This window comes from Eptesicus fuscus, chromosome 11, assembly GCF_027574615.1.
Source record: "Eptesicus fuscus isolate TK198812 chromosome 11, DD_ASM_mEF_20220401, whole genome shotgun sequence".
Lineage (NCBI taxonomy): Eukaryota > Metazoa > Chordata > Mammalia > Chiroptera > Vespertilionidae > Eptesicus > Eptesicus fuscus.
The window spans coordinates 4,274,629-4,287,451 of NC_072483.1; the positions used below are offsets into that span (position 1 = coordinate 4,274,629).

Sequence of the window (12,823 nt, forward strand, 5' to 3'; positions counted from 1 at the left end):
AATTAGTTCAATAGATTCCTGCTTTGGGTGACAAGCCAGCCTAATGGGTTGCATGCATGTACTCTTTCCCACTGTATGATCAGTGAGCACCTGCAGAATCCTCTGGAGAGCTTCTTAAAAATGCACTTTCTTAGCCCTGTCCTGTTCAAACTGGACTACGACTTCTGGGGGTAGGTATTCAGAAAGCTGAGTGTTCACACGCTCCCCTGAGACACTACGGACATAGAGTGTTACCAAACATAAAGCCCTGCACAGAGGAAATCCACTTCCAAATGACTGTCTTTATCTTGAGCAAGCCCTTTCAGGAAGAACGTGTTTACAACAGATGGGTCAACAAACCACTATGTCAAGGCGATGCTGCCGTCCATAGCAGCCCTCACAGCACAAAGCACAGGCCATCCATTTACACAGGCTGCCCTTCCCAGCGTCCTGGGCATCCACATTCTCTCATTGCTCTTTTCTCTGTTTTAAAAATCAATGAATTAATTTTTATTTAATTGTATTTAATGTATGATTTTATATTAGTTATCTTAGTTTCAGATGTACAAGACAGTGATTTGAACATAGTGATTTGATATTTTTATAACTTATATTGTGATCACCACACTAATTCTAGTATTCATCTGTTGCCAAGTATACCTAGCACAATATTATTATCCTATATAATAAAAGCCTAATATGCCAAGTGCCCAGTTGTCCAGTCGTCCATTCAACTAATCAAAGCGTAATATGCTAATGATATGCTAAGGCTGCTCAACTGCTTGCTATGATATGCACTGACCACCAGGGGGCAGACGCTCTTACCAGTAGGTTAGCTTGATGCTGGGGTCTGGCCAATCAGGACTTAGCAAGACAGGCTTGAAATGCCCTGGAGCCCTTCCACATCCCTCCCCAACCCCAATTGTGCACCAGTGGATCCCTCGGCCTGGCCTGCACCCTCTCACAATCTGGGACCCCTCAGGGGATGTAGGAGAGCTGGTTTTGGCCCAACCCCACTCAATGCAGGAGCTTCCCCCTGGGGGTCAGTGTGCTCCCACAGGGGGAGTGCCGCTCAGCCAGAAGCCGGGCTCACAGCTAGCGAGTGCAGCAGCGGTGGTGGGAGCCTCTCCCTTCCTCCTTGGCAGCACTAAGGATTTCTGACTGCCAGCTTAGGCCTGCTGCCATCAGCCAGACATCTCCTTAGGGCTCCTGGACTGTGAGAGGGCGCAGGCCTTGCCGAGGGACTGCCCCCCCCCCCCGAGTGCATGAATTTTGTGCACCGGGCCTCTAGTTGTCTATATTCTTTGTCACCTTTTTCACCCAAAGCCCCATCCCTTTTGTCATGATCCCTTTGATCCTCATTTTTATGAGTCTGATTTTATCTTGTTTTATTTGTTTATAATCCATATATGAATGAGACTTTATGGAATGTGTCTTTCTCTGTCTGACATATTTCACTTAGCATAATACCCTCTAGGTCCATCCATGTTCTCAAAATGACTAGATCTTATTCTTTTTTTTAATTGCTACATAATATTCCATTGTAATTGTAAAGCCTGAAACCATAAAACTTCACGAAGAACACATAGATAGTAAACTATTTGACATCCATTGAGTAATTTCTTTTTGGATATGTTCCCTTGAGCAAAGAAAATTAAAGCAAAAATAAACAAATGGTACTTCATCAAACTAAATCACTGCACAGCTAAGAAAACAAAACAAAAAGACAATCTACTGAATGGAAGAATACATTTGCAAATTATGTATCAAATAAGGGTTTGGTATCCAAAATATATAAGGAATGCATACAACTCAATAACAAAGGATAAATAAAGAGCCCAGCTCGCATGGCTCAGTGGTTGAGTGTGGACCTATGAATCTAGAGGTCACTGTTCGATTCCCAGTCAGGGCAGATGCCCTGGCTTGTGGGCTTGATCCCCACTGAGGGACATACAAGAGGCAACCGATCAATGATTCTCTTTCATCATTGATGTTTCTATCTCTCTCTCCCTCTCCCTTCCTTTCTGAAATCAACAAAAAATATATTTAAAAAAGACAAATAAACAATCCAATAAAACATGGGCAGAAGACATTAAAAGACATTGTTCCCAAGAAGACAAACAGATGGTCAACAGCCATATGAAAAGATGTTCAACATCAATAATCATTAAGATAATGAAAATCAAAACCACAATGAGATACCACCTCACACCTGTCAGAATGGCTATCATCAGTAAATCTACAAAAAAAAAAAAAATTGGCTAGGATGTGGAGATTAAAGGAACCCTTATGAACTGTTGATGGGACTGCAAATTGGTGCAGATGCTATGGAAAACAGTATGGCGATTCCTCAAAAATCTGAAAAGAATAGATCTATCCCATAAGACCAGCAATTCTACTTCTGAGTATTTATCTAAAGAAAATTAAAACATGAATCCAAGAAGATATGTGCACCCCTATGTTCTTTGCAGCATTATTTACAATAGCCAAGGTATCCTAGGTGTCCACTGTAGGATGAATGGATAAATGGATAAAGAAGATGTGGTATATATGTTTATATGTTGTTACATCTTCTCTTGATGACAGTTGTTACTATTAGAGCGTTAGTTTTTAAGTACAACATGAACCTTTAATGCTGAACTAAGAGGGTTACTTATCACTTCAACTATCTATTTTGGTTTAATAATCCCATTACGTGTTAAGATGTCCTCATATTTTTGTGCTCTCTCAGTCCAGTCAGTTGTCCTTGTTTTTTTATGGTGGTGTTGTTGCTACAAGAAACACTCATAACATCAAGGTAAATAAAAGACTGCAGGTTTGAAGGAGACCTTTGAGAAACATGTTTAACTACCTCTGGGATGGATCCCTTTGTTAACATGAGGGCGGCAAGGGGTCCTCTCTTAAGTAAAGTGCCTACAGTGATAAGCAAATTGTTCTACAATGTCTGGAGGTCCATAGATCTGCTAAAGCCAAATTCTCAACCAAGCTAAGTGCTTTTGTCTTTGAAGTAGCTCAATACTATGTGGACTCCTCTCCAGGTATGCTCCATGTCTAGTAAGTATATCTAAGGGAATAAACTACCTACAGGTAAATATCCTAGTGATGGGCAGTTAAGCGCCTTAAAGGGCTGTAGGACACAGAATGTTGTCTGTGATGATCCTCGAGTTGGTACTCCATAGTCTTTGATCACTAGTCCTGTGCGTTGATGCTTTTTCTTTCAGAAAAAAAGAAAACGTCTCACAGTTTCTATCCAAAACCAACATCTCAGCGTGTCCTCTGAATCAAAAACTCCCCTTCAACCTCATCCAACCCTCTTTTCACTGAGTTATTCCTATAAACATAAAATTTTGCTGTCTAAGCTATCAACCAAAACAAGAACAACAAAGCCCATGACCCTATTTAGCAGCTTACTCTCCTCCTCCTCTCCCCTCTTCTTCACAGAATAGCTTCTCTCCAAACCTTGACTTTATTAGGATTCCATCTGCTCACCTCCCTTCATACTGCAAGTGATTTCAGTGGGTCTTTAGCCATGTGGTGATCAGTTTAATGTGTCAATTTAGTAAAGCAATAGTCCCCCATTATTCAGCCAAACACAAATCTAGGTGTTACCTATGTGAGGGTAAGGTCTATAATCACAATCATTTGACCTTAATTAAAGGAGATTAGGCTCCATATTCTGATGGGGCTGATTCAGTCACTGGGAAGGTTTTATGATCAGAGGGGAAGTTTCCCTGAGGAAGAAGAAATTCCAGCTGTGGACTGCAGCTGCTGCTCCCCCTGAGCCCATCCTGCCAGGATGCAGCACTGACTGTTTCTGCTGACTGAGGCAGAATGCACCACAGGAGATGCTTCTGTCCAGACCACCAGCGACCTCCACACAGCCAACCCAATGGTCACCTCACTGTTCTCACTCTACTCACCCTCAGTTATATTGGTTCAACGAGCTATTTCTTCTTTATAAAAACCTGCTTCCCCTTCTCTCTGACTTGTTACTTCTACTCAATCAGAGGCTGTCTCAGGACTTCCACTTCCTATCAACCACCCCCCCCAAACCTAGCTGAATTACAGCGTTTCCAACATTTACACACCATCAGTGTGCTGATCACCCCCACCCGTGCGGCTCCTGGCCTGACTCTGGAATCATACATGCAGTATACTTCATATGTCCTCCTGAAAGTCTCACCTACAGTTAATATGGCAGAAACAATTCTTGATTACCATTCTCTCAATATCTTGCTCATTCGCATCGCCCCATCTCAGAAACGGGCTCCACCTGCCAACGAAAAACCCCGAAGCAGCCTTGATTGTTATTTTCCCAAACCTTTACTCCTGTGCAATTTATCTACAGTTCCCAGTGGCTCTACCAGTCCTTTCAACAAGTCATACCCTAAATCCATGCACATCTCCTGCCTTCCTGAGTAGAAGCCTCTGTAAGTACCACCTGGAGTTCTTAAACAGACCCCTATTAGGAGTCCTGCTCCAGGACACACTCCACCCAAACCCACTGTTTCCTGCAATAGCCAAAGTGATTTTTATCAATAAGAAAAAAAATATCATCATTTCCCTACTGGCTTCATTTAAAAGTGAAAATCCTTACAAGCAAATAAAATTCCTCATTGAGTGTCTTTAAGTTTCTTCTACTCCTCCCCATCCATACAGACTCTCCTGTTATTTCTTAAACATGCCAGGCTTTTTCTACCTCAGCCACATGTTTAACTCCTTTGGTCTATGTGCTTCTCAATTATAATGTCACCTCTTCAGGGAAGTCCAGTCTTATTGTCCCTCTAAAGTCACCTACTTCCCCTGCACTCAGCACTAATCCATAGTTATATGCTGTGCTTTTATTGTATTCCTGGGGCCGCCTACAAATCAGAATAATGTTTGTTTGGGCTCACTTGTTTGTCATTTGCCCTCTCCAGTCCTGTGCCAGAATGTACATGCCCTGGGAGCAGGCACAGACAGGAATTTGATGAATATTTGTGAAATGGCTGGGCACACACATCAGTTCAGTCTCGTTATGCCAGCAAGGACAGCTGGGTTAAGAGCAAGTACTTGCTGTGAATACACCCATTCTAAAGAACTATTTTTTCTATGTTCTTATAAATAATTTTTCTCAAAATTACATTTAAATATGTTGCTAAAGACTGGTAGAAATCTTATAGTTCTATAATGTCTTAAGTCTTAAACTTTTACCATTTTGGAAATTGCTGCATACTCCTTCATTCATTCACTTCAACATGTATTTAGCACTTAAGGTGTGCTAAGCATGGCATAAAGCTTTAGAGATATAAATAATAAATAAAACCTTTTCTCTGTACTTTCATAAGTCCGGTATTTTTCCTTTAAAGCATTGTTATGATTGCATTTAGTTAATTGTGGGGTTGTTTTGTTGATGACTTTCAGCCCCAACCCAACTCTAAGCCTCCATAAGGCTGTGCCTGTCGGGCAGCCCCAGGCTGAGCTGAGTAGACAGCATCTCTTCAGTAAGTGTTGCTGAATGATTGATATTGCTGACATTCCAAGATGGGCTAACAGGTGTGTAAATAAAAACCTTCAATAAGGGATTGTATGTGCCTGATAGCAATCTGCAAAGGAAGCAAAGGGGGAAAGCAAGCAGGTGGCCCTGCTGGAGTCAGGGTGAGGACATCTGGCCTTGCCTCCTGAGTCTCAGAAGTCCAGTAGCCACATCCCCCAGCGAGGAGCCCAGGCAGCAGGAGGGGTGAGCAGGAGGGGGTGGGGAGCTGCAAGGTTGGTTATGCTTAGTACGCAGGAGACAGGCGATGAGGAAGTGGGAAGTGAAGACAGGTGCCTTCCTGCGCCTGCGTTTCCCATACTGTCTGCACCTTCTTTCCTGTAGGTTAAAATAGAATCCATCAGGCCTGCAGGAGCACAGGCATTTATCGTAGGAGATGGTCCTTCTCTGCAGATAATGTGGACCTTTTCAGTTCAAACAGCCTCCTCCTCATTGGAGCACTTAGAGCAGACTGGGACGTGAGGACTTCACTGGCTTTCAGTTGCCAACCAACAAAAGGATTTGGCCCCAAATGAAGGCTTCTCTTTTGTTTCTCCTTCTTCTTCTCTCCCTAAACCTGGCTTAACCATTCTGTGCTGTAGGTTTCTTTTGCAAGCACTGTCTTGGGACCCTGCATGTCCTCCTTCCCAGGGGCTCAGCATGCACAGCACTCACAAGTTTGTCCCTCCTGTTCCCTCCCCCAGCTCTTTAGGAGCTGCTCAGATGGCCTTCCTGCTGCAGGACTGCTGAGGGGAGCACCAGCTCATCCCCTTGGGGATCCTCACAGCCCTGGGCAGAGCTCACACCCCTCACAGACCTGGACTCCCCCCTTTTACCTGCCACACCCCCATAGTCACCTTCCTCCAAGTGCATAGACTGTGAGATTCTCTCCTGACTCCATGGGTTCCTAATTGCTGCCACTGTTTTCTGAAATATCCTTATTCTCCTTCATCAGGATGCCTCCTGATGGCCATTCACTGCCCAGATCTAATATCACCAACTTGTAAAGCTCCCAGACCTTGTCACGTGACCCCTTAAGGTTTTCAGCTTAAATTCCACATCTTGCCTGGTTAGATTAAAGTTACCTGGCTTTCCTGCCTGCTCCCCGGCCTGTTCGGGAAGCAGGGACCCCTCCTTCCTCTTGGTTCCCTGGGACCTAATTCAGTGTCTGGAAACTGCCATAGGTCCCACGGAGATTTAATGTATTTATTTTTTTACCAAGAGGCTAGTCAGCCTTACTCATTTTTGGGACTTTTTATTGCATTTTTCAAATGTACAGTACTGTTTTTATCTTGTATGTATACATATATTTTATAGGTAATAAAATTATGAGCTTATAAGAATTTTCCTTATACATGGGTTTCTCTAATCCCTCATACTTTTTTCTTCTTGAATAATTGAAATTATGCATAATTGTAATTTCTAAATTGAAGGTTATTAAATCCTCCATAAACCTATTCTGGTATATTCTATATTTAAACCTCTAGAAGTAAAGTATGTCCCATTTTTCCTAAATATTTATGTTTTTAAAGCCTTTCTCTTGGAGTGCCTTTGTTTTCTTTCATAAATGCCAGGACGACTGTCCTATTTCTTGTGGTTCCTGCTGCCTTCATGCAGCCAGAGCTGCTTTTTGCCCTGGTCACAATGAAATCAGGAGCAGCAGATTCCTTTGTGAGTATCCAAATATAAGCAATTGGACAAATGGTCTGCTCTTAAAAAAGATGACTCTTCCAGCAAACACTCTTGACTTCTTTGAGCCCCTGTCTTCTCATCTCCAAATGACAGTGGTGATTATGTCAAAGACTGCTGTGCCATTTTTTAGTTGTGATGAATAAAGCATAGAACAGAGTGTCTAACAAGTAGCCTGTGCTTAGTGAGAGCTAGTACCAATGTAAATACATGTCTGTAGAAGACACCCCTGTGTTTCCACTACATGCTGCCTTCGGAGCAACATTAACCATATCCTGTACCAGGCAAGAGCCCTCTCTCAGGTTCAGCTCTCTGTCTGTGGCTATTTTAACTTCTGCTTTATAGGCTCCAGGATCTCAAATATCTGCCACCTTCAGGTTCTCTCTCTATGCCCAAGAGTAGAATCAAATGTGGCCTCCTACTACATTCTACAAAGATAAAAGGCCTCCTGTTATGATTACTACTGCTAAATAATTCCATGGAGTAAGTAACTCCATAGTAAACCAAGAAAAGAATTTTAACCTCCTTAAAAATAATTTTTATGAACCAGTTATAAGCTCTTCTGGCTGTATATCAAGTTCATTTTGGCTAAGAGATATAGTCCATGTACAGATATCTGACAGCTAAAATTTCTACATTATATTTCCATAAGAATTATTACATATATCCTTCAGTATCATTTCTCTCCAGTGTTACCTCTGCCTAATGGGGTATATTATTTTTAAGTTTTGCATTTTTTGTTTTCTTCCTCTGGTCAATTGATCAGTCTTTGGCCAAACATGTTCATGCTGGTGAACCAAGGAAATGATGGTTATGCTATATCGCCAAGTTGGTGACATAAAGATGAACACTTAAAGGTGTCAATATAGACTTGTGTGAAATATTTTATCTCTTGTAGAGAAAAACAGATGAGGAAAATCATCCTGAGCTGTGATTAATTGCAACTCTTTTCTTGGCGACAGAGCCAGTATCTTTCCTCTTGATGGCAACTTTCCCATCATTAAACGAGCAACCACCATTAGAAATGCCACCACCATCATCATCAATATCTCTTCCCCTACTGTCATTTTGTCTGTACTCTATGATACAACACACTCCTAAACTCATAATAGTCTTTTAAGTTATGTATTACTACTTGAATGTACTATAGAAGAGGAAACTGACATTATAAGGGTGAAGTGACTTTTATATAAATGAAGTAATTTGCATCCTGAGGCAAATATTTCTTCTGAGCTCTAAAAATATATTTTCATTTGCCTCATTGATATCCCAGGTTGGATATGTCATAAATACCTTCAATTTAGCATGTCCTTTAGGGAACTCTTTATCAACTTGTACCCTCCAACTGCACTCAGTGTCTTCTTCTTGTGGTATTTATTTCATTTTATTGCTTAATAACATTTATGTCAGAGTTCTATAATTGTTATTCATCTGAATTTAATAGGTCAAACATTTCCTAGATCTTTTTTTCCTTTTCATTTAAATTATTGGGGTGACACTAATTAACAAAATTATAGAGGTTTCAGGTGCACAATTCTACGTCACATCATCTGTACACTGTATTGTGTGTTCATCACCCCAAGTCAAGCCTCTGCTCATCACCATTTATCCCCCTTTATCCTCTTCTACCTCTCACCACCCACTTCCTCCTGGCAATCACTACACTGTTGTCCATGTTCATGCATTTTTCCCTTTTTAAAAATGTTTTTCTCAATTCCTCCACCCTCCCACTCCACCCTAGTCAGCTGCCAGTCTCTTTTCTCTATCTATGAGTCTGTCTCTATTTTGATTGTTCATTCATTTTGTTCATTAGAATCCACATATAAGTGAAATTATGTGATACTTGTCTTTCTCTGACTGGCTTATTTCACTTAGCATAAACACTACCAGTTGCCTAAACTTGACATGAGAATCTGTCTTGAAATTTTTTCTTCCCCTTACTGCACACAGTAAATCAATTACCAAGTACTATTGCTGTTACTTCCATGAAACATCAAAAACACACGTTCATTGTTTTCATCTTCACAGTTACCAGCCTAGTTCAGATACATCTTCTATCACCTGAATGTTGCACCTCCGCAATCACTTTCACTCTTCTCTTTTAGTCTGTTATCTCTGCTGCAGCCAGCAGTGTCATCATTAAATCCAGAGCTGAGCCACTTCCTGCTGAAAACGTTTCAATGGCTCTGCCTTTCAATAGCTCTGCCTGCCCTTAGGAGAAAAATTAAAGTCCTGTGCATGAAGAACAGGCCCTGTAGGATATATATGGGGGCGGGGAATGGAGAGGCAGAGAGAGAGAGAGAGAGAGAAAGAGAGAGAGAGAGGGATTAGGAAGATGTATTGATAGACAGATTATTGATAGACAAATAGATACACTATAGACAGATAGTGATTTACAGTGTATTTCATTGTGAACTACCTATCTCACTCTCTAGTTTTTGAGCTCCATAAGGGCAAAGACCACACCAACCAAGATTCCCAGTTCTTAGCTCAGTAAAAGTCCTGTTTTCATTAATAGCAATGAAATTCATTGAATGTACAAGTTTCCCAAAATGGCATGCCCTGTAGCTTTCTGAGGCAGGACTTGAACCCAGTTCTGTGTTGTCCCTATAGTCTCAGGCCTTCCACTATGTGTCTGAAAGTATACGGGGGCATTTTATTACAGGGAAAACAATATATTCAACTTCTAATGCCCATATTATTTTTTTTAGTCACAAGATTAAGGTGAGCAGTCTATAGTTCCTGAGCATATGTAGCTAGTGTGTCCAGGGACGAAGCTGAGCTGTTGACTAGGCCAGGACTCCTGGGCCAGCACATCTCTACTTTGCTATTCCATGCCTGTCCTCTCCAAGCTAACTCTGCATGAGATCACCTGCAATACGGATATCTTTAATATCTCCTCTGGCCATACTCTAACTAAATCATAATCACTGTGTAAGGACTACAGCTTAAGTATTTTTTGTTGTTGTTCCTAAGTGATTGTTACATGGAGCCAGAATTTAAAACTATTTTCTCAAAGTGCTCATCTAACTCTGAGAGTCCAATCTTAGTCTAAATTGTGATTTTTATGTTTATGATAGCTAATCTTAAGAATTTTCAGGGAAACATTAACACACTTTTAAAGGCCGTGTACAGTGATATTAAACACATGGGTTATACAATGAAACCATAGAGATGCAAACCTATTTTATCACCTAATAGTTGTGTAGTCTTTGATAATCTTGGATCCACTGTATACATAGTGGGTTTTTTTTTCCTATACAAAAATAGGTAATAATAGTGCTCATTTCATACATGCAAATTGCTTGAAATAGTTATTAGCATGTGATAATAAGTATTCAAAGTATTAGGTATGATTATCATTATCTTAATTTGATATTCAAGGTGGCCACCTAACTTCTCCCAGTCTTTATTTTCTTCCTTCTTCAGGACCTTAGGCCCCCCATACCTCAAAGCAAGTAGGTAAACTTCATTACACACAGGTGCAAAGGGTTCCCACACCTTCACGAGCCCCTCTGGAGGCTTAGGTTATCTGGGCTCTTGTCTGGGGTTTCTGCTTGAATTCTTTAAATGATGAAAAGCTAATTAATTTTAAAGCATTATAAATTCTGATAAGATTTAATGATCTGTCAGGCTTCCCAAATGCATCATTAAAAAATACAGACATCAGGTTATACCTCAGGTTGCCTCCTTTAAAAAAACAAACAAAACAAAAAAAAAAAAACAAAACGCAACAACAAAAAACACCTTTCTCCTATTGGGTTAATTATTGCCAAATGGTGCCATCCAAAATTCATCAACCTCTGAGCTGAGTCCTATTCTTCCCCAGAGAAATCTCTTTGCCATCCCAGTCTCAGCTGCCCTCCTTGTGGTTGCTCTCATCCTCTGAGGCCTCTTCTCATGCAGGGTGGAGGCCATGAAGTTGTAGGCTTCATCTTTGGCTTGCTAAGGCCCTTAGGCCACATTACAGGGAACCTCAAAAGGCCAAGTTTGCAAAGACTGAAGAGAGGGAGGCAGGATGACAGCCATCAGACCTGGGCTTGGAGACACCAATGTAGCTTCGAATTCTATTCCGGATATCATAGCATTTTATAACTGGAAAAACAACCAAGGCCATTCATTGCCGTTACTTCATTTTATTGACGATGAAATTGAGGCCTAGAGATATCTTCAGATTGAGTTAGTCTAAGAAGAAATCTGCCGACTCTTCTTTCTCTTGCCTCATATAGAAATATCTGAAATGTATTTTCTAATGGGAGACAAATATACATATGTATGTGCAATAAAAACACATTAAGTAAAAACCAGGTTTTGGTTGATTGAGGATCTGAACATATTTTCCACAATCAACATCTCTCAATACCCCCTTTCTTCTAGACTTTGGAGATATAGCACTGAATAAGAGGAGCCCTGCTCTTCAGGAACTCAAAGGCTGTAGTAGTGGGGAAAGCAGACATGAATTCTTTTAGTGGAGGTGGAGGGAACCTGTCCTATGTGAGGCTTGCACAGGAGGGAGATCCACAGCTAGCACTTTTTCATGATGGACTAATGTTTGTGATTTTTCTGACTATATGGTTTTGCTTCCCATGAACTTATGCTAATGATGGCAATTTTAACAGAAATCTTAAAAGGAAAAATGACCAAATGCAACACTGGTTTTCCACACAGTGCCAAGGCATTGCCTCCTGCAGTTTGTTTTATGTTCACTCTGTTGAAATGGTCACCTGGGTAATTTACTGTTACTCCTCCCACTGGCCTCTTGTACAAAGTTCAGAAGACTGTGCCCAGGTAGAATCATTAACAAAGAATGTTCAATTCCCCCAAATATAAAACTATGGCAAGTTTTTGTTTTTGTTTTCCCCCAAAAAAATAAATAACTAGTCTTGGGAGGGGAAATTGCAGTTCTCTTCTCCAATTTTGACACAGCTCTTTAAATGTCTCTCCTTGTGCCAACACCCTTTCAGGGAGCAATTGTATGTTGTGGCTGAAGACCATGGATGGTCCTCTGAAGCAGAAAGCAGCTCACCACTGTTTTATGCTATTTTCACAGCAGCTGGCTGCTCAGTGTCAGCCTTTGTCTTGAAGATTCTTTCTGTGAACTGGTGAATAGATTGTGAAACCTTATCCCCTTCTTGAAAGCTTTTGTTAGTCTGCCTGCACCCTAGTGGGGGTGACCTGCCATGTTTCACACTGCACTTTCCTCTCGGGGTGATCATCTTGCTTCCTGTAGTCCAAGCCCCAGCTGTTTTCCCAGTTTAACTATCTAGCGCTCTCTGCTTAGTTAATGTTACTGTGTCTGAGTCCCTGAATGGAGTGACCTGCTTCCCAATCATCTTTGTATCTCACAACACAGCACACTGACCAAAAAGTGTACAGAATATGCCAATATGTGTCAGTGAATTTAGGAATAAACAAAGCATCTCTACTGCTTTGGAAGTTCCATAAATGAATGAATTATTTTGGCATAATCTTTGTGATTAGCGAACAGCTCAGTTGAACTACAAATTTGAAGTGTACTCAGAGATGCCTACAAATCTGGGGTATGTGCAGGTGGGTCTCACTCTAAGAGCTAAAATAATACTACGCTGAGGTAGGATTGGAATTTGGTGTTTTGTCTTTTTAATACTATGACTGTTTTTCTGT

General features: G+C 41.0%; 1 protein-coding gene across 2 annotated transcripts in view; it reads left to right on the forward strand.

The window, feature by feature from the left end:
* CNTNAP5 (contactin associated protein family member 5) overlaps window positions 1-12,823 on the forward strand; it is an 864,792-nt gene that overhangs the window by 357,577 nt on the left and 494,392 nt on the right. The window lies entirely within an intron of this gene.